The sequence below is a fragment of the Schistocerca serialis genome, chromosome 2 (assembly GCF_023864345.2).
Source record: "Schistocerca serialis cubense isolate TAMUIC-IGC-003099 chromosome 2, iqSchSeri2.2, whole genome shotgun sequence".
Taxonomy (NCBI): domain Eukaryota; kingdom Metazoa; phylum Arthropoda; class Insecta; order Orthoptera; family Acrididae; genus Schistocerca; species Schistocerca serialis.
The window spans coordinates 972,468,918-972,491,476 of NC_064639.1; the positions used below are offsets into that span (position 1 = coordinate 972,468,918).

The window sequence follows — 22,559 nt, forward strand, 5'->3', positions numbered from 1 at the left end:
GTAGAACTGCATCTTAAAGAAAAAAAGCTGCTTCAGCTGTACAACAAATATTTATTTATGATCCAACTAGTTTTATGGCAATAGACCACCATGTTCAGGGATACATTTTTATTTCAGAACCGTCTAACTGTTAATCAGTAGAATTGCTAACACTTGGACTGATCTGAAATAAACATGTGTCCCTGAAGATGTGGCTCTAATGTCATGAAACTAGTTGGATCATATATACATCTTTATCATACAGCTGAAGCAGCCTTTCTCATGATGCATAAGTGAAAGACCTAGAGGTTGCTTTTTCAGGAGAAAAGCAAGGATCACAATCAGAATGGTCGGGAAATAAATACTCTGCATCCATTTACTCTTCATCAGCTTCTTCTGCATCATAGCAAGTTTCTCTTCAAAATTTGGATCATCCCTTACATTACTTCTTTTTCATGACATAGATGGAGCCCGCTACCCGTATAACTTTTTTTTTTTTTTAATGCGAGGTCTTTTAACTTAACAGAATGTCTAAAAGAAGAGGCAATTAGATGTGCCTGCCTCTACTCACCAGAAATAAAAGATCACTTTTAGGATTATTTGTCTAATAGAAACGCAACAAAACTTTTGTAACTGGAAAAATGTTTTTCACGGACATTATAATATTTAAGGAAACAGTTATTACTTTACTTTTAACTGTCACCGTTAACAAAGACTAATACCACAATACTGGCAAAGGAATTGTCTGAAGCAACAGAGGCATTCCTGCCGACAGCACAGTGCTGTCAGTCCAACAAAACAAAAACGCATGTGTGTCCCTCATGCACATAATTTCTTTTGGTGTTAAGAAAAAGGGGGGGGGGGGGGGGTGTTGAGACGTAGCTGCCTCAAGGTTCTATTATTAATATATTCCTTAGGTGAACAGATGCCTGTGGATAAATGTGATCAAGATGTTGGACTCCCATTGGCCTTTAAACTGATTTTCTGTTCACATATGTCTTTGTCTCACAGTAATATTTTGGAATATGTTAGTTTAATATGGTTTGTATGTAACTTAATGTGCCAGAACAAAGGCTTTGTTAAAGGAATCCACTTGCATCACTCTTTGTTCTAGACTTAATTCAGGTATTCTTGGTTGACAATGGACCACTTTCAAGTAGTTTCATTCAACCTAATAGGCCACTAACAGCGATCTGATGGCTGCAGCTTATCGTTAATGTGTCTGTACAATTTCTTGTGCACATTCAAAATTTATACTGATAAATTGAATCTTATAATTACTCTTTCACCTTTGCAGTGATTTATTATTAAATATCTGTTCAGGAAGTGAAATATTCAGCTGCAATTTATTGTTTCACAATGATCTTCAGTCTGAAGACATCTCTGCATAAGTCTGTTCTTCGTAAGCCTGATATGTGTGTAACATCCTCTTATATCTGCTTAATGTATTAAAGTTAGGCTTTTCTCTATAATACTTACCTCCATTGCATAATTGATTAATCATTGCTGTTTCAGGATGCGTCCTATCAACTGCCCCTACCTTGTCATGCTGTACTGCAAATTTTTCCCCTTAATTAGATTCGGTGCCTTTTTAGTAGTTTAATGATCTACCAATCAGTATTCTTTGGCAACACCACATTTCAAAAACTTTCTCTCTTCTCTGGATTGACTGTCTGCTCTTCAGTTTCATATGTCTACAGTCAGGACAAATATTTTCCAAAGAGTTGTTAAAATGTCATTGCAATGGTTCTTGTGCAGTAAATCTGTGTTGTGGAAGGAAAGGGGGAGGGGATATCAGCAAATTCATTATTAAAACCTCAGAGAAGACTGATTATCAGGATGTGAGTGGCTTTCCATATTGCTCACCTGCCTCATTTTTGTCTACTTATTTCAGTTATTACATTTGTAATGATCAAATGGACAGATTGTACAACTCTCTTTGCTAATGGTCTTAAGTCATATTCTAACTTCAGTTGTATGGATAAATAAAACTTTCAATAGCTCTAGGGAAGGCAGATATGACAAATGAAAGAACAAGAAGTTAACAATATGCAGGAATTTGTTATTCACAGCAGTCAGTGTACTTGCAACATCAATAATATCTGAATGAATTACAGTAGTTTTCTTTAGAAATGGGAGGTATCTTGGTGTAACAAAAATGCGTACTTACGCAGTTTAGGGGATACATGCGCTGATCGCGAGAAAAGTAACTGCATTTGAAGGAAATGCATATTTCTGAAGATATAAGCACATATATGCACGGAATACCAAAAAAGTATTTTTTTCATATGGTTGCAAAAAAGAGAGAGATGAAGCTGGAGAAAGCTACAGGGAAATATGGCGAAATTTGGCGCTGCTCTGTTGGCAGGGACTGTAGAAAGAAATGTTCAATCAGGAAAATGTCGTTTTTTGCTGGCAGTCATTTAGACATTTCTAAAATTTTGCAACTGTCTTACATGTGGGCTTTCGAACTCAATAAACAAAAGTTTTTAATGAGGGAGCTCAAAATTGACAGTGAGCACACTGTGGTCGAGCGGAGCCAATTTTGTAGGGATATCTGCCATCAATATTTCTTAATTGAGCCAATAGTTTTGGGCGGCCCTGTTGAAATAGATGAGAGCTGCTTCATGAGGAGAAAGGACCATTGAGGTCATACGGTGCGGGAGCAATGGTGGTTATGATGTTGAGGCAAAGCAAAGCTTTATGGTTGCTGTGCCACGACGTGATGCACCCATTTGCTGCCAATTTTGCAACAGTATGTTTTGCCTGGAACCACAGTAGTTTCTGATTTGTGGCAAGCTTACAATACCATAGGTAACTTGGGCTACAATCATCTGACTGTTAATCATTCGCTTTATTTTGTCAATCCCTTTACAAGCGCAACCACAAATCACGTGGAGTCAGTCTGGCCAAAAGCTAAAGAAAAAAATTAAAGGCATTTCAGAACTCTGTGTGCTATGCTGAATAACTACCTGGCGGAATTTCTCTGGCGTCAACGTTCTGGGACCCTCAGGGGGCTCTGCATTTAGTTGCTGGGTATGGGCTTGACGAACCCGGGGTCCCTGAGCTGGGGACTGGGAACTACCACCAGTCCTCAATACCATAAGCTCTGAGCGTGTTTCAAAGACCACCATAAGGCGTGACAGTGGAACGTTGTACGGTACAGAGCCCGGGGATCGTGGCTTAACTGCCTGGATCGCGAGGATGGTAGAAACCTTTATGAAAAACCCTCAATCTCGAGGTGTGCTGCGCGCTGAGGAGACGCATGGCTGTTGAGGTTGAACAGTTGCTAGCGGGCGACCTTTGGGGAACCTGCCGCTTCCTGGTTGTATTAGTCTCACCCAGGCAAGCGGGGCTCTGTCTGTGTGGACATTCCTTTCCCTGGCTGCTCGTGGGACCACAATGAAAAGAAATACGAATAGTGTGCAAGCACAAGTCTCTAAGAAAGGAAAGTTCAGTGCTTTAACGTATGACCCCCAATCGTTCCCTTCCCTTCCCTGCCCAGACCAGGGGAGGAATGACAATCTAAATTACCTGGTGAGACGTATTCTCCTCGATTTCTGGTTTGCAGCCGAACAGATGGGGACTCATTTCTGACCACAAAGCCTTAGTTTTTTTGTGGAAAATTTAGAGAACAAGTTTGGAGAACCTGAGGACATGTCTAAATTGAGGTCTGGAGCAGTCCTCATACAGACAGCATCCCCAGCAGTCACGGGCATTGCTTGCTTGTGACAAGCTCGGTAATTTCCTGGCAGATTAAAACTGTGTTTTAATCTGCCAGGAAGTTTCATATCAGCGCACACTCCACTGTAGAGCGAAAATTTCATTCTAGAAGCTTGGTGATGGTGCAGTCTCCATTACGCCTCATAGGAGCCTCAATATGGTTCAGGGACCTATTTTTCATTGTGATCTGTTGTTGCAGTCTGACGGTGAGCTCCGTGCAAATCTGGAATGCTGCAGTGTCCACTTTGTACAACGTGTCTTCAGGGGACCTAAAGATAGTAGGGTTGCCGCCGGCGCTTTCATCTTATCTTTCGAGGGTGACACCCTGCCCGAGAAGGTCAAGGTGAGGATATATCGATGTGATGTTAAGCCTTATGTCCCTCCTCCCATGCACTGATTTAAGTACTGGACGTTTGGGCATATGTCATAGAGATACGATGCCAACTCACCTGTCGGGATTGTGGACGTGCCTCCCATCCCAACGTCCCATGTTCGCCGCCCCCTGTTTGTGTCAACTGCGGACAGAAACATTCACCTTGCTCGTCATACTGCACAGTTTATCAAAAAGAATGGAAGATTTTGGAGTATAAGACCTTGGATAGGCTCACTTACACTGAGGCTAAATGCAAGTACGACAGACTTCATCCTGTGTGCATTTCATCGACATATGCTGCAGCAGCTTCGATGTCGCCGTCCCTGGCGATGAGCCCCCAAGCTCAGCTGCTTTTTGTGGTTTGTGGGCCCTCCAGCCCGGCCGTCTATTCCTGCTGCCGTGGTAGTTGGGAACACCCTCTTCCGTCCCCCCGGGGTGTCCACAACTCTTTTGTGGATACGTGCGTGGTGAGCACGGGACCCCGAGCTAATATGGCCCTCCTTCCTTTCCGGGCTGCATACCTTCCTTTTACGCATCCTTCCCTATCCCCAATCTTCGCCCCCCCCCCCCCCCCCTCCCTTTCTCACCCTCTGGGAATAAGGTTTGTGCCTACGTCCGGAGACAGACGCTCATAAATGTAACACATTCTTCACCTTCTCTGCTTGCATGCCTTCATCCTTCCTTTGTCCTTCTCTTTTCCTTACCTCTTCTCTTTACCCTTTTCTCCCCTGCAGCGTTTGAGACCTCTCTTCTTTCCTTTCCCTTTCTTTATTTTTCCCTTTCTCTTTCTTCCTTCCTGTGCGTGTCTGAAGGCCGACCCACGCATTTTCATGCGTAGCCGGTGACGGGATAACGCGAAATTCCTCGCCCCGGGTAGACAGGTAGGACATGTACGTACCCCCTGGTAACGGCCAGGCCCAGGGAGGGGTGATTACCCGAGCTGATAACTTCCGAAAGTGCCGATTGGTCCCTCCGTCCGTTTCTCAGGAGGGGTGACCTGAGATGTGAACAATCACCTAAGGCGGGAGTGCCATCAGAGAGGGCCCTCACAAGGGAGGAGCGCGCCACCGGAGACGCCGGTAATCATGGGGGTTCTTCCGCAATGGTTTCCTCATCTTCCACTATGTCTGCTCACAAGCGTAAGTTTACAGAGTCTCAGCCACAGACAGTTCTTCCATCGTTGCCACAGTTCCTTGTTGTTTCTCGGTCTGACGAAGGTCACTTCTCCACGGTCAACCCGTTCATTATTCAGAAAGGTGTCGACGCAATTGCAGGTCCTGTAAAGTCTTGTTCCAGATTCCGAAATGGCACCTTATTGTTAGAAACAGTCAGTGCCCTCCAGGCACAAAAATTGCTGCATACTTCACTGCTACACACCTTCCCTGTCCGGGTGGAACCGCACTGTACTTTAAATTCATCACGTGGGGTCGTTTATACACGCTCCTCAACGGACAATCCGTCGAGGAAATTCAACACTACCTGTCTGACCAGGGCGTAACGGCTGTTCATGGTCATGAAAAGGGCTGACATGAACATCGTTAACCCGTACTGTCTTCTTGACATTTGACAAAGTTCAACTCCCATCGAAAATCAAAGCAGGCTATGAGATAATTTCCGTTCGCCCTTACATCCCAAACCCTACGCGTTGCTATCGGTGTCAGCGGTTCAATCACACCAGCCAGTCCTGTTCCAACCTGGCCAAATGTGTTACGTGTGGCAAGGATGCCCATGAGGGTGCATGTCCACCTCCATCCCCTCGTTGCATCAACTCTATGGGTGACCTGGCTGCTTCCTCTCGAGATTGCCCCATTTTTAAAGACGAAAAGCTCATTCAGGAAATCAGAGTGAAGGAAAAGGTGTCGACCTTTGCTGCTCGAAAATTATTCGCCAGTCGAAAGCCCACTGTGCCTCAGACAGAAAATACAGCACTGTCCTTGCCTCTCCTCGGCCAACAAAGGAGGCGGCCAGCGCAAAGATCGCCCGTTCAACCTCCCCACTTTCGCCTGCCCACTCTATGGTTCACCCTTCATCAGGTTCTGCTAAATCTCGATCCCAAAAGTCAGACACCCGGACTTCCAAAAAAGATCATACTCGTGAAGACTTTTTACGTACCCCAACTTCACAACCATCTGTTCCTCGTTCATCTAAACATCATGTTTCCAAGAAGGCTAATAAGAAACCCAGTTCATCTCCTTCTCCGCCAAGGCGTGTCTCATCTACAGCACCACCTGGCGGTAATCGCCCTCGGCCGTCTTGTGTGTCGCCGTCGCGCAGTGCTGGCGGCCGATCAACCGGCCGCTCCTGAACAACCTATAGATCAGGATCTTTTGCCTTCGGCTGAGTGCCGTACCATGCCATCGGTCGCAAGCTCTTAGCAGTCGTTGAGTTGACGGCAACCTTGGTCACATTCTTCCATTTTCTGTCCACCCTATGTCCATTATCCATTGGAATATCCGCGGGATTCGAGCCAATCGGGATGAATTGTCGATCCTCTTACGATCCTACTCGCTGGTCATCTTCTGTCTTCAGAAAACAAAGCTGCGTCCCCACGACCGCTTTGTCTTCCCCCATTTTCAGTCAGTCTGATTTGATCTCCCCTCTGTTGAAGGCACTCCAGCACATGGAGGACTCATGATTCTTCTCCATAATACTCTCCATTATCACCCAATCCCCTTAAACACTTCCTTCCAAGCAGTCGCTGTCCGTCTTTCCACCCGCGTTGGGGAATTCCACATCCTTGTCCGTGTGGCTCACTATTGCTAGACATCTTCCACCAAGCGGATCTTGTTTGCCTCAGCACTGGGGACCCTACATTTTCGTCTGCCTCCACGACAAATTTCTCTCATTTGGACCTTTCAGTCCTGCTAGCTCGGCGCTTCGAATGGTTCGCCCTTGCTGAGTGACCATTTTCCATGTGTCTTAGATTGCAGCCACAACTGCCATATATGCGCCCGAGACGCTGGAAGTTTGGCGAAGCCAATTGGACACTTTTTTCGTCCCTAGCGACATTCGATGACCGTCACTTTCCTAGCGTCGACGATGAGGTCACTCATATTACAGACGTTATTCTTTCACCTGCGGAACGTTTAATACCTCGCACCTCCAAATTGCCTGAGCGCCCCCCAGTTCCTTGGCGGAATGCGGCATACCATGACGCAATACGTGAGCGGCGACGTGCTCTTCACGTTTTCCACCACCATCCTACTTTGGCCAACTGTATCCGCTGTAAACAGTTCCGAGCGCGATGCCGTCGCGTCATCCCCTATACCAAGAAGGAAAGCTGGAAATTCTTTACTAGCTCATTTAACACCTTCGCTTCCTCCTCGGAAGTTTGGAGTCGGATTCGACGGTTATCAGGCGCGCCTAGTTTCTCCCTGGTCTCTGAGCTCACTGCTGCACATGATACATTAGTGGACCCCGTCGAAATTTCTAACTCATTGGGTCAACACTTTGCTGAGATTTCGAGCTCTTCAAATTACCCGCCAGCGTTTCTCCCGAAGAAACGCACTGCGGAAATGCAACCTCTTGCTTTCTCCTCTAAAAATCGCGAAAGCTACAATACTGTTTTCTCCATGCGGGAAATCCAACATGCACTCTCTTCTTCTCGCTCCTCCGCCCCAGGACCGGATCCTATCCACATCCAAATGTTGCTCCATTTATCATACCATAGTCTGCGTTACCTCCTCCGCCTTTATAATCGAATTTGGACCGACAGTACTTTTCCCAGACGATGGCGGGAAGCTATCGTCGTTCCTGTTCTGAAACCTGGAAAGGACAAACATCTCCCCTCTAGCTGTCGCCCCATTTCTCTCACGAGTAGTGTATGTAAGGTTTTGGAGTGTATAGTGAATTGCCATTTAGCTTGGTGGCTGGAGTCCCGCAGTCTTTTAACACCTGCCCAATGTGGATTCCGAAAGCATCATTCTGCAGTTGACCATCTTGTTGCTCTCTCCACTTGTATCATGAACAATTTTCTCCGGAAACGCCAAACAGTAGCAATATTTTTTGATCTGGAGAGAGCATACGATACCTGTTGAAGGTCAGGCATCCTCCCCACACTGTTGTCTTGGGGCTTTCGCGGTCAGTTGTCCCTTTTTCTTCGCCAATTTCTGGCAGAGCACACTTTCAGAGTGCGGGTGAACACCACTCTCTCCCGTACTTTCTCCCAAGAAAACTGGGTACCCCAGGGCTCTGTGCTAAGTGTTGTACTGTTTGCCATTGCCATGAATCCAATTATGGATTGTCTCCTTCCTAATGTCTCGGGCTCCCTCTTTGTGGACGATTTTGCGATCTACTACAGCTCTCAACGGACCAGCCTTCTTGAACGACGTCTTCAAGGATGTCTCGATCGCCTCCACTCTTGGAGCATCGAAACCGGCTTCCGCTTTTCTCCCAGTAAGACCGTTTGTGTTAATTTTTGGCGTCGTACGGAGTTTCTTCCACCTTCCTTACATCTAGGACCTGTCAACTTCCCGTTTTCGGACGTCGCTAAATTCTTGGGTCTTAAGTTTGACAGAAAACTGCTGGTCCTCCCACGTTTCCTATCTTTCGGCTCGCTGTCTGCGATCCCTCAACGCCCTCAGTGTCCTGAATGGTACCTCCTGGGGAGTGGACCGAGTGGTCCTTCTCCGCCTCTATCGCGCCTTAGTGCACTCGAAATTGGACTATGGAAGCATAGTTTACTCCTCTGCTTGGCCGTCTATTCTTTGGTGTCTCGACTCTTTCCACCACCGTGGATTACGTGTAGTGTCTGGAGCTTTTTACACCAGCCCTGTGGAAAGCCTTTATGCTGAGACTCCTGAACCTCCGCTGTCCAATCGGCGAGCTGTCCTTCTGAGTCGTTATGCTAGCCATCTGTCTTACATGCCTGCTAATCCGGCCCATGACATTTTTTTCGACGCCTCCTTGCATTTAGGGTATGCAGGCCGCCCTTCCTCCCTGCTACCACTGGGAGTCCGCTTCCTTCAACTGCTCCATTCTCTTTCCTTCCGTTTTCCTAAAACTTCCTTGACAACTTGAGGTACAGCACCGCCTTGGCTCCGTCCCCGGACCTGCCTGCTCCGTGACCTTTGTCAGTTTCCCAAGGATGGTACCCCTTCACTTGTTTATCGTCAGGCATTTTCTGCTCTATGTGCACAAATGAAGGAAGCCACATTTATTTACACTGATGGCTCAAAAACATCGTTTGGTGTAGGGATTGCCTATATTGTTGGTGATCCCCCCTATCGATTTCGGCTTCCTGACCAGTGTTCGGTTTATATTGCGGAGCTTTACGCTGTTCTCCAGGCTGACCAATACATTCGTCGCCATCAGCGGATACAGTATGTTATCTGTTCAGATTCTCCCAGCTCTCTCCTCAGTCTCCAAGCTCTCTACCCTGTCCACCCTCTGGTCCATCGGATTCAGGACTGCCTCCACTTGCTCCACTTGGGGGCGTCTCGGTGACGTTCCTCTGGATCCCAGGACACGTTGGTATCTATGGAAATGAGGCGGTCGATATAACGGCCAAGGCTGCAGTCTCTCTTCTTCGGCCAGCTATTCACACGATTCCCTTCGCCGATCTACGGAGTTTTTTATGTCGTCGTGTTGTTCTTTTATGGCACGCACATTGGTCGACACTTCCTCATAATAAATTGCGGGACGTGAAAGCTCTTCCCTGTGCTTGGACCTCTTCCTCCCGAACGCGTCGTCGGGAGGAGGTAATTTTAACTAGACTCCGGATAGGGCACTGTCTTTTTAGCCATCGACATCTTTTGAGTGGTGATCCTCCCACACTTTGTCCCCACTGCTCTCAGCTGTGGACGGTAAGACACCTTTTACGTGAGTGTCCTTATTTTCTCCGTTACGCGCCCGTCTACAGCTGTCACCCGAAATATCGTCCATTTTAGCAGATGACACACGCTCAACTGATCGCGTTCTCGAGTTTATTAGTGCCAGTGAGATGTCAGCTCTTTTTGGGGACAACCAACCCCTTTCTGTAGTGGTTTTTTGAGCTTTCCATCTGCTTTTAGTAGTTCCAATTTTTTTTTTTTTTTTTTTTTTTTTTTTTAGTGGGCGCTGATGACCTCAATGTTGAGCGCCCGTAAACCCCAACACACACACACACACACACACACACACACACACACACACACACACACACACTTTTTGAGTTTCGTTCCCATTTCTGCTGGTTTCCATTTTCGTTTTTTACCTTTTCATAAGTCACAGACCGGGCGCTAATGACAATAGCAGTTTTACGCCCTAAAACAAAAAAAGAACCACCTCTTTCGTTGCTCCCCCATTTTCAGCATCGGGAGTAACAACCCCTCCTTGTTTGGGGACTTCATCCCCACCTCTGAGCCGGTAAAGTGCCCGCCACCTCTGGCTCCCCTTGCGCGGAAGGGATCGCTTGGTACCTTCCCTTCCACGGTTGCTGCTCCTCCAGATGTCAGCCAGTGGCTGAAAAAGCCACCACCTGAGGGCCGTAGAGCTTCCAGGTCTTCCTCGGTCCATGAGATTGGATCGGAAAAGCCCACCCAGCCTGATAAACCAAAGGACAAATGGGACCCTACCAAAAAGAAGAAAAAGCAAGAGGAGATGGACATAGAGACAGACAAAGAGTTCACCACTGCACCTGAAGATGATGTGGAGCATCTAGTGTCCACTCAGGAGCTAGATGTTGCTCGACCTGGAGCTCCTATGGAAGTTGATCAGGCTACTTCGCAATTGGTGGCGGCAAGCGCTTCTAAGCTGTGTCCTGTCCCCCCCAGGTTGTTTCATGTCTTCAGTCAGATAGCATTATCCTTCAATTGAACTGTCGTGGTTTTTTACCACCACCTTGCCGAGTTGAAACAGCTTTTGTGCCGCTTCCCTGCCACTTGTCTGGCCCTACAGGAAACCTGGTTTCCTGTTCGGCGGGCCCCCTCCCTCTGTGGCTACCGGGGTTGCTATAAGAACTGCGTAGAATATGACAGGGTGTCTGGCGGTGTCTGTTTTTATGTTCTTGCCACTGTTCCTAGTGCCCCAGTGCCACTTCACTTGACTCTCGAGGCTGTGGCTGTTAGAATCTGGGCAGGAATGGAGCTTACCATCTGTTCCCTCTACCTTCCCCTGGATGAGGTTGTCCCTCTTGCTGAACTAGCTGCCTTGTTCGCCCAGCCCCCCCCCCCCTCCTCTCCCTCCCCGCCATTCCTCCTTTTGGGGGACTTTAATGCCCACCACCCTTTATGGGGTGGGGCCCAGATCTCGGGCCAGGGTAGGAACGTTGATGCTCTCTTGGCACAGCAGGACATTTGCCTCCTTAACACTGGTGCTCCCACATATTTTAGCTTGACTCATGGCACATACTCGGCCATTCACCTCTCTTAGTAGCCCAGCTCTTCTTCCATACTGCAGTTGGAGGGTCCATGACAACCTCCGTGGTAGCGACCACTTTCCTATCCTGGTTTCCCTTCTTCAATGCCAACCCCCTGACCAGCTGCCACAATGGTCTCTTCGTGGAGCTGATTGGGCAGCCTACATCTCAGCTACTGTGGCCATCACTCCGCTTTCTGGTGACATTGATTTGGCAGTGGACGAGGTCATTATGGCCATTGTTTCTGCTGCCGAGGCAACTGTCCCCTGTTCTTAAAGTACCCTAAGGTGTAAGTCAGTCCCTTGGTGGACACTAGAGATTGCAGAAGCTCTCCGGGACTGCCAGCGAGCCCTGCGACACCGGCATCATCCTTCCCTAGAGAAACTGGTTGCCTTTAAATGGCCGCGGGCCCAGGCTCAGCAGTTAATCCGGCGGAGCAAACAGGACTGTTGGGAATGATATGTTGCCACCAGAGGTTCTCGCGCCTCCCCATCTCAGGTGTGGTTGCGGGTTTGGCGCATTTTGTGGCTTTCGGCCTCATGCGTCTTTCCCTTGCCTTTCTCTTCGGGTAGACTTTGTATGCACTCAATCGCCATCGCCAAACATCTGGCAGAGTACTTCGCTTGTAGTTCCGCGACAGCAGGCTACAGCGCCGAATTCTGCGCCATTGAAGAGCAGGCTGAGCGTACACGGTTGTCGTTTTGCACGCACCGTTGGGAACGATACAACACCCCGTTTAGTGAATGGGAGTTCCAAAGTGCCCTTACAGCTTGCCCGATACCTCTCCTGGTCCAGACCAAATTCACAACCAGTTTCTTCGCCATCTCTTGGTGCATTGTCAGGGTGAATTACTCGCCCTGTTTAACTGCATCTGGATGGAGAGCGTTTTCCCGACTCGTTGGCAGGATAGCCTTACCATCCCAGTGCTGAAACCTGGTGCAGATCCACTGGTGGTTGATAGCTATCGCCCTATCAGCCTTACCAACGTTATGTGCAAACTCCTGGAACGGTGAGTCGGCGGCTCATGTGGATCCTCGAAGCTCGGGGCCCTTCTGGCCCAGCAACAGGGGGGCTTCCGTCAGGCCGCTCAGCGATCGATAATTTAGTCTTGCTAGAGTCGGCTATTCATACAGCTTTTACTTGGCGAGAACATCTAGTTGCTGTTTCCTTTGATCTTCGGAAGGCGTACGATACCACCTAGCGCCATCATATCCTTCCTACGCTGCATGAATGGGGCTTACAGGATCCACTTCCGATTTTTCTACAGAGTTTTCTCTCCACTTGCTCTTTTTGGGTTAGAGTTCGCACTTATTTTAGCTCTGTTCATATTCAGGAGAACGGTGTCCCGGAGGGCTTGGTTCTCAGTGTTCCCCTCTTTTTGGTGACTATTAATGGTCTTCCGGCTGCTGTGGGCTCATCGGTCTGTTCCTCTGTATATGGCGATGACTTTTGTCTTTATTACAGTTCCCCAAGCATCTGTGTCGCTGAGCGGCAGCTGCAGGGAGCTATCCGTAAGGCACATTTTTGGGCATTCAGTTCTCAGCCTCTAAGACCCGAGTGATGCATTTCTGTCGCCATCGAACGGTCCACCTCCATCCAGAGCTCTACCTTGCCAATGAACTCCTTCGTATTGAGGAGTCGCATCGCTTTCTTGGCCTGCTGTTTGATGCTCAGCTCACTTGGACACCTAATCTTCGCGAGCTTAGTCCAGTCCCGTCTCGACTACGGGAGCGTGGTGTACGATTAAGCAGCACCTTCAACGTTGCAGATCCTCAACTTGATTCTCCATTGTGGCGTCAGACCGGCAACAGCTGCCTTCCGCACTAGTCCGGTGACTAGCCTTCTTGTAGAAGCTGGAATCCCTCCCCTAAGATTCCTCAGACACAACAGTTGCTTGCGTCATACATCGCCCGCATCCATGCCTTGCCCGACCACCCAAACCGCAGGCTCCTTTCTCCATCTTCTGCACTCCCCTCCCCACGACGGCGGCCCCTGTGGAAAGCCTTTATGCTGAGATTGCTGAACCTCCGCTGTCCAATCGGCGAGCTGTCCTTCTGAGTGGTTATGCTAGCCATCTGTCTTACATGCCTGCTAATCCGGCCCATGACATTCTCTTTCCTTCCGCTTTCCTAAAACCTTCTCGACAACTTGAGGTACAGCACTGCCTTGGCCTTGTCCCCGGACCTGCCTGCTCCATGACCTTTGTCAATTTCCCAAGGATGGTACCCCTTCACTTGTTTAACGTCGGGCATTTGCTGCTCTATGTGCACAAATGAAGGAAGCCACATTCATTTACACTGATGGTTCAAAAACATAGTTAGGTGTAGGGAGTGCTTATATTGTTGGCAACACCCCAAATCTATTTCGGCTTCCCGACCAGTGTTCGGTTCATACTGCGGAGCTTTACGCTGTTCTCCAGGCTGTCCACTACATCTGCCCCCATCAGCGGATACAGTATGTTATCTGTTCAGATTCTCTCAGCTCTCTCCTCAGTCTCCAAGCTCTGTACCCTGTCCACCCTCTGGTCCACCGGATTCAGGACTGCCTGCGCTTGCTCCATTTGGGGGGCGTCTCTGTGGCGTTCCTCTGGCTCCCAGGACAGGTTGGTATCTGTGGCAATGAGGCGGCCGATATAGCGGCCAAGGCTGCAGTCTCTCTTCTTCGGCCAGCTATTCGATCGATTCCCTTCGCCGATCTACGGAGCGTTTTATGTCGTCGTGTTGTTCTTTTATGGCACGCACATTGGTCGACACTTCCCCATAATAAATTGCGGGACGTGAAAGCTCTTCCCTGTGCTTGGACCTCTTCCTTCCGAACACGTTGTCAGGAGGAGGTAATTTTAACTAGACTCCGGATAGGGCACTGTCTGTTTAGCCATCGACATCTTTTAAGTGGTGATCCTCCCCACTGCTCTCAGCTGTGGACGGTAAGACACCTTTTAATTGAGTGCACCTATTCTACTTAGTTACGCATCCGTCTACAGCTGTCGCCTGATATATCTTCCATTTTAGCAGATGACACGCGCTCAGCCGATCGCGTTCTCGAGTTTATTAGTGCTAGTGAGATGCCAGTCATTTGAAGCTCTTTTTGGGGGACAACCAACCCCTGTCTATAGTGGTTTTTTAAGCTTTCCTTCTATTTTTAGTTTCTCCAATTTTTGGAGTTTCGTTCCCATTTCTGCCTTTTCCTAAGTCACAGACCGGGCGCTAATGACCGTCGCAGTTTTGCGCCATAAAAAAGAGAGAGAGAGAGAGATACGGCGGCCTAAATCGGGTGTCCCGATAGTGATCTGCGTTCATTCCCTTCTCTCGTCACTTGAGTGCTTTTCCCTTCCTCCATCCTTCTGGCCCTCTTCTTCTACCCCTCCTTGGTCCCTCCCTCGCTTGCGGCTTTGCTTGGATTTGTCCTGAGACTCAAAGTCCTCCGTTTCACCTTCCAGTCTTCGTCAACAATTCCTGGCTCTTCTTGTCTCATTTCACGATGCAGATGTAGTCTACACCGATGGTTCTGTGGTCGATGGACGCACTGGGTTTGCTTTCATCCCCGGCGACTATGTTCCCTTCCTTGTGGGAGCAATGTTTTCACTGCGCAGTTGGTTGCTCTTTATCGTGCAGTCGCTCACCTTTCCTCCTGCCTTGGGGAGTCATTTGTCATATGCAGTGATTCCCTGAGTGGATTGCAAGCACTTGACCAGTGTTTTTCTCGGGACCCTTTGGTGCACAGTATTCAAGATGCTGTTTTTGCTCTCGCCAAGTGTGGTCGCTCAGCGACGTTTGTGTGAACCCCGGGCCACATCAGCAGTCCAGGAAACAAACGTGTCGATCAGTTGGCCAAGCAGGCCACCACTTCGCCAATCCTGGAGCTTGGTCTCGTGGAAAGAGACCTCTGGTCAGCCCTACTTCTCAAGGTCCACGATGTCTGGCACTCTGAATGGTCTGTCTTCAACACGCCACATAAGCTCCGCATGGCAAAGTCGTCCACGGCCGTGTGGAACTCATCCTTGAGGAGCACATGTAGGGACTCAGTTGTTCTCTGCCATCTCCGAATTGGACATACGCGGTTGACCCACAGCTTTCTCCTTTGCTGTGAGAACCCGCCCAAGTGTTGCTGTGACGCAGGGCTGACAGTGGTCCATCTTCTGATGGACTGCCCCCTTTTAGCCCCCCTGCAGCAGTCCTTTAATTTACCAGCTGCACTTCCTTTAATTCTAGGTGACGATGCCTCTATAGCTGACTCAGTTTTACGTTTTATCCGTGCAGCTGGGCTTTATCACTCACTCTAGTGTGGGCGCTCTCGCATGATTTCTCAGGCTACACCCACTCCAGTGACTTTTGTGATGTGGCAACCAAAATAGTGTCTTTTATGGTTACAAGTTGTGTTGGTACCACTATCAACACTTTCCAGCTGGAGGTTCTTCGTTTGTAGTTGAATGGTTGACCTTTTACCTGATCCATCAACCACTGTAGTTTGTTTTACTCTAGTCAACTATTTGCTCTGCTCATTTTAAGTGTCTTCTATTTTTTGTTATTGCGGTGTTCATTTTAGCTCTGTAACCCTTGGTGTTCCCTCCCTCTGGGTTCAGAGGTTACACTTTTACTGTATAGGCCTTTTACAAGTATGTCCGTATGGAACAGGGGACTGATGACCTCGATGTTTAGCCCCCATCAAACCCCAAAACTAACCAACGAACATTCTGGGGAAAATCCATTCCACAATTTCATTGAGCATGTTTGAAACATCTATCCTAATGCTGCAAATTAACTTGAGGTAGCTGTTTTTATCTAATCTGTGATACATGCTTTAATGTAAATCTGTGCAAAATAAACAAATAAGATTGTTTGAGAAAGTTTTGTTATTAATTCCATCTCTTTTACAAAAATAAATGTTTTTGAAATTCCGTGTATACATATGCAATACATCATTTTTTATTAAAAAAAATTTTGCGAAAGTTAATTGATCTTCCTCTACTTCGCCCCCCCCCCCCCCCCCCTCCATGAAAATTAGTACTTTTTTGGCGACAAGCACATCAGATAAGACTGTAGCACACAATTTTTTAAATAATTTTTTTTGTTATTCCGTGCATATATATCTTCATAAATATGTGTTTCCTTCAAAAATAGGTACTTTTCTCGTGATCAGCACATGTACCCCCTAAACTGCGTAAGTGCCCAAAAATGTTTAAGGAAATGCTGTAATCGCAGAGTATCAGAAAAACTACTGTGAAATACCTTAATAAAATGTCACTATACTCGCAGTCTGGAATTTTGATATTTTCTTCCCAAACTGTTAAAATAGTGTTCATGTAAGGTGATGGGTGGTGGGGTGATGCAAAGCGACAAAGAACAGTGTACCATGTGTCACTTCTGCCTACAGTGCCTTTCTTCTGCTTGTGTCTATAACATGTCCTTTGTGATGCACGTAGGAATTTGTAATATTTTCTTGTTAATTTAGGTATGTTGAAGGTACATGGTCACTGCAATGTTTATGGGTGGCAGAATGCAAACAAGTCAAGCATTATGTTTAGAAACAGCGGCAATAGTTTTCAACACATATTTGTTTTTGTAGGGACGGGAAAGCACACTTTGACCCAGTGTGGTGCTTACTCAAATTGCCAGTTGTTGGGGTAGGCAACAGCTGGAGACTGATGTGTGGTACAGAGAGACAGTACACTGGTGAGACTGCGAAGTAACCCCTTTGGCAAAAAGAACCATACAGTCAGACATGTCTGCAATCAACTGATTTCAAGATAGCTTCTCAGCTAAAATGTATGACGAAGTCCAATATCAAACCAGGCAAAAAATTGTGGCTGTTATGCAGGAAAAATTATTTTTTTCAAAATTCTCAGTAGTTGTTAATTCTGTATCAACCACGCGAAGGTGAGGAGACGCTGATTTCTGAAGAGAAGAGTGAAAGCTTAACAGATTTTGGAATATTGCCATCGATATTTCAGTAAATTGGTTAAAAAGGTAAAAGAGGCTATGCAAAGTGAAAGAAATGAGCCTGTTAGATTGAAGAAATAATTATGAAAATTGCAACAGTTGGTGGCCCATATTCCAGCAAATGGGAACAACCTAGTGTAAGCAAGCAATTGCATTGTAAGCTGCAACAGGCAGGAAACATGTTTTGTTGGTGTGCAGGTTTCTGCAATTTTGACTGAGATAAACTCACGTTGTGTTATTCAGCACACTAGTGTAAAAATTGGCACAGGAATAGCTATGTAAAAAAAAATCCATGCAATTTGCACATTTATTTTTATGTAAAAGCTGACTTTGGAATTTTCTTTTGTGCGAGACCGTGTGTGCAAGATTCAGGTGTCAATTTGAAATTCTAGATTCACATATTTTACTGTTTGCGTCACTTAAGCATAATCTTTCATTGCTTGTATCAGTACCTGTATGTATTGTGAAAGTTCTACCATTTGTCATATTGGTCAATTGTAGGCTTAAAGTTGTTTGTGCTCTTTTTAAAATTTTTGAGGACAGTAGGGGTATCCTCGTTCAAAATTTATTGTATAATTATTTTTGATATAGGTTGTTTTTAGAATTTTTGTATGCTTATGAAACTGTATTTTTGTAAGTTACCAGTACAAGTATTTCTGATAAATTATTTCATAGAAAATCAGCATTCGTGATCACAGTTACTGCCAAAGAATAGATCACTCTAAATTTAATTGTATATCAACACAAATAAATGTGCATTTTTGAGAATTTCCGGAAGTTACTGTTTCCCTGTGCATAATTTAATTTTGTAGTACTGTAAATTCGGTATTTGTGATTTAGTTACTGCAGCAGATATTATGACATCCAGTTCTTCCCTAGAGAAGAGTGTATATGGTGTACATCTATCACAAATTGACTCCATTTTTGAGTTGGCTAACAACTGCAATTCAGCTCAGAAAGTATGCGGGAACTAATAATTTTTAATGCAGGTTTTCTGTTGCCTTAATAGTAATCCTGTTGCCTTAATAGTAATCCATCCAGTCCAGATAATGATTCCTGTAGGAAATCCGGAATGATCAGTGTAAGATCAGAAGAAATCCTTCCTACAGGTGAGAGTAGTGATGTGGGCTGGGCAAATGCTCAGTGGGCAGGATATTTATAAATGGGCATTTGCCCAGGAATTTGCTCAGAGCAGTTTTAAAGGCCCAAAATCTGGGCAATTATAAGAAAAGTTATTTTTTGAGTTTTTGCTGGTAGAATATATAATTAACCATGGCAATGGAATGATACTCCCAACATTAAGTCAGTAAATGTTTACATTTGCCTTTATTACTAAGAACTAAAGGAAATAAGGGAGAAGCCTTTTTTATTTTTTTTATTACAACTTGCTGTACCAAGGATAATGACAGTGAAGTTCCAATTTTTACACAGTACAACTTATTTCAAAGTCAAGTCTAGCCACTGGCACGAATGGATGATTACAATGAAGATGAAATGATGAAAATAAAAAATAACACAAACTCCCAGTCCCCGAGTAAAGAAAATTCACAACCTGGCCGGGAACCAAACCCGTGATCCAGAGGCAGCAGCGCTAGCCGCTAGACCACGAGCTGTGGACTGTACCGAGGAAGGGCACATGTTGCTGGCAGCTGCTTGTCATTTGTAATGCCCTTTTTATTTTCACCAGGTCTCTCTCTCTCTCTCTCTCTCTCTCTCTCTCTCTCTCTCTCTCTCTCTCAATATCTATCTATTTCCTTACCTCTCCCACTCACCAATAGAGCAAGGGAAAAAGACTATCTATAGGCCTCCATATTAGCCCTAATTTCTCCTGTCTTATCTTAGTGGTCCTTAAGCTGCCAGTTCTCTAAATTTCTTCAATAGTATTTCTCGAAGAGAATGTTGCCTTCCCTCCAGGGAATCCCATTTGAGTTCCTGAAGCATCATTGTAACACTTGAGTTTTGTTCGAACCTGTCAGTAACAAATCTAGCAGCCCGCTTCTGAATTGCTTCTTTTTCTTCCTTCAGTCCAACCTGGTATGGATCCCAGACACTCTAGCAGTACTCAAGAATAGGTTGCACCAGTGTCCTATATGCGGTCTCTGTTACACGTGAACCATTCTTTCCTAAAATTATCCCCATAAACCAAAGTTAACCATTCGCCTTTCTTATCACAGTTATCACGTGCTTTTTCCATTTCATATTGCTTTGTGATGTTACCCCCAGATATTTAAAAGATGTGACTGTGTCAGGCAGGACACAAGAAATACTGTATTCGAACTTTACATTCCCCCCCGCTCCCCGCCAACTCATCTGCATTAACTTACATTTTTCTACATTTAGAGCTAGTTGACATTCATCACACAAACTAGGAATTTTGTCCAAGTCTTTTCATATCTTCTTACAGTCACTCAACTTCGACACCTTCCATACACCACAGCATCATCAGCAAACAACCACAGATTGGTGCCCACCCTGACCGCAAAATCTTTCTGTGTACGGACAAAAAAACAACGGTCCTGTCACACTTTTCTCAGGCACTCCTTACAATGCTCTTGTCTCTGAACTTTCACTGTCGAGAACAAAATAAGGGTTCTATTACTAAAGAAGTCTTCCAACCATTCACATACCTGTGAACTTATTCTGTATGCTGGTATCTTCATTAACAGCCTGCAATGGGGTGCCGTGACAAACGCTTTCTGGAAATCTAGAAATACGGAATCTGCCTGTGGCCCACCCCCCCGCCGCCGCCAGGGGGTTCACAACTCTTTTGTGGATACGTGCATAGCGAGCACGGGACCCCGAGCTAATGTGGCCTTCCTTCCTTTCCGGGCTGCATACCTTCCCTTTCCGCATCCTTCCCCATCCCCCATTCCCCCCCCCCCCCCCCCCCCCCCCCCACACACACACACACACACACACACACACACACACACACACACACACACACAAAAAACCACCACCACCGCCTCTTTCCTTCCCTTTCTCCCCCTCTGGGAGTATGTTTTGTGCCTACGTCCAGAGACGGACGCTCGAAACTGTAACAAATTCTTTGCATTCTCCGCTTGCAAGTCTTCGTCCTTCCCTTTTCCTTACCTCTTCTCTTTGCCCTTTTCTCCGCTGCGGTGTTTGAGACCTCTCTTCTTTCCTTTCCCTTTCTCTTTTTTCCTCCCTGTGCATGTCTGAAGGCCGACCCACGCATTTCCATGCATAGCCGGTGACGGGGTAATGCGTAATTCCCCGCCCCGGGTAGACAGATAAGACACGTACGTACCCCCTGGTAACGGCCAGGCCCAGGGAGGGGTGATTACCCGAGCTGATACCTTCCGAAAGTGCCGATTGGTCCCTCCGTCCGTTTGTCGGTAGGTGTGACCTGAGGTGTGAACAATCACCTAAGGCGGGAGTGCCATCAGAGAGGGCCCCCACAAGGAAGGAGCGCGCCATCGGAGACGCCAGTAATCATGGGGGATACTTTCACAATGGTTTCCTCATCTTCGACTATGTCAGCTCACAAGTGTAAGTTCGAGTCTCAGCCACAGACAGTCCTTCCATCGTTGCCACAGTTCCTTGTTGTTTCTCGGTCTGACGAGGGTCACGACTTCTCCACGGTCAACCCTTTCATTATTCAGAAAGGTGTCGACGCAATTGCAGGTCCTGTAAAGTCTTGTTCCAGATTCCGAAATGGCACCTTATTGTTAGAAACAGTCAGTGCCCTCCAGACACAAAAATTGCTGCATACTTCACTGCTACACACCTTCCCTGTCCGGGTGGAACCGCACCGTACTTTAAATTCCTCGCGTGGAGTCGTTTATACACGCTCCCTCGATGGATTGTCTGACGAAGAAATTCAGCACTACCTGTCTGACCAGGGCGTAAGGGCTGTTCATAGTCATGAAAAGGGTTGACAAGAACATCGTTCCAACCTGTACTGTCTTCTTGACATTTGACAAAGTTCAACTCCCATCGAAAATCAAAGCAGGCTATGAGATAATTTCCGTTCGCCCTTACGTCCCAAACCCTACGCGTTGCTATTGGTGTCAGCGGTTCAATCACACCAGCCAGTCCTGTTCCAATCCGGCCAAATGTGTTACGTGTGGCAAGGATGCCCATGAGGGTGTATGTCCACCTCCATCCCCTCGTTGCATCAACTCTATGGGTGACCACGCTGCTTCCTCTCGAGATTGCCCCATTTTTAAAGACGAAAAGCTCATTCAGGAAATCAGAGTGAAGGAAAAGGTGTCGACCTTTGCTGCTCGAAAATTATTTGCCAGTCGACAGCCCAGCGTGCCTCAGACAGGAAAATCCAGCACTGTCCTTGCCTCTCCTCGGCCAACAAAGGAGGCCGCCACGCAGACTTGTGACCTTAACTTTAGTGCCACAGTCGTCTGATCGGCCAGTGCAAAGATCGCCCGTTCAACCTCCCCACTTTCGCCTGCCCACTCTATGGCTCACCCTTCATCGGGTTTTGCTAAATCTCAATCCCAAAAGTCAGACACCAAGACTTCGAAAAAAGAGCATACTCGTGAAGATTTTTTACGTACCCCAACTTCACAATCATCGGTTCCTCCTTCATCTAAACATCATGTTTCCAAGAAGGCTAGTAAGAAACCCAGTTCATCTCCTCCTCCGCCAAGGCGTGTCTCATCTACAGCACCACCTGGCGGTAATCGCCCTCGGCCGTCTTCTGTGTCGCCGAGGCGCACTGCTGGCGGCCGATCAACCGGCCGATCGCTGGTGGCAGGAGCTGCTCCCGAACAACCTATGGATCAGGATCTTCTGCCTTCGGCTGAATGCCATTCCATGCTGTCGGTCGCAAGCTCTGAGCAGTCGCTGAGTTGACGGCAACCTTGGTCACATTCCTCCATTTTCTGTTCACCCTATGTCCGTTATCCACTAGAATATCCGCGGCCTTTGAGCCAATCGGGATGAATTGTCGATCCTCTTACGATCTTACTCGCCGGTCATCTTCTGTCTTCAGGAAACAAAGCTGTGTCCCCATGACAGCTTTGTTCTCACCCATTTTCAGTCCGTCTGATTTGATCTCCCCTCTGTTGAAGGCACTCCAGCACATGGAGGACTCACGATTCTTCTCCATGATACCCTCCATTATCACCCAATCCCCTTAAACACCTCCTTCCAAGCTGTCGCTGTCCGTCTTTCCCTTTCTGGATATACCTTCTCTCTTTGTACTGTATACATTCCATCATCCACA

At 46.9% G+C, this 22,559-nt stretch overlaps 1 protein-coding gene across 1 annotated transcript in view; it reads left to right on the plus strand.

Annotated features, from left to right (window-relative positions):
- LOC126458370 (guanine nucleotide-binding protein subunit beta-2-like 1) overlaps positions 1 to 22,559 on the plus strand; it is a 102,035-nt gene that overhangs the window by 1,828 nt on the left and 77,648 nt on the right. The window lies entirely within an intron of this gene.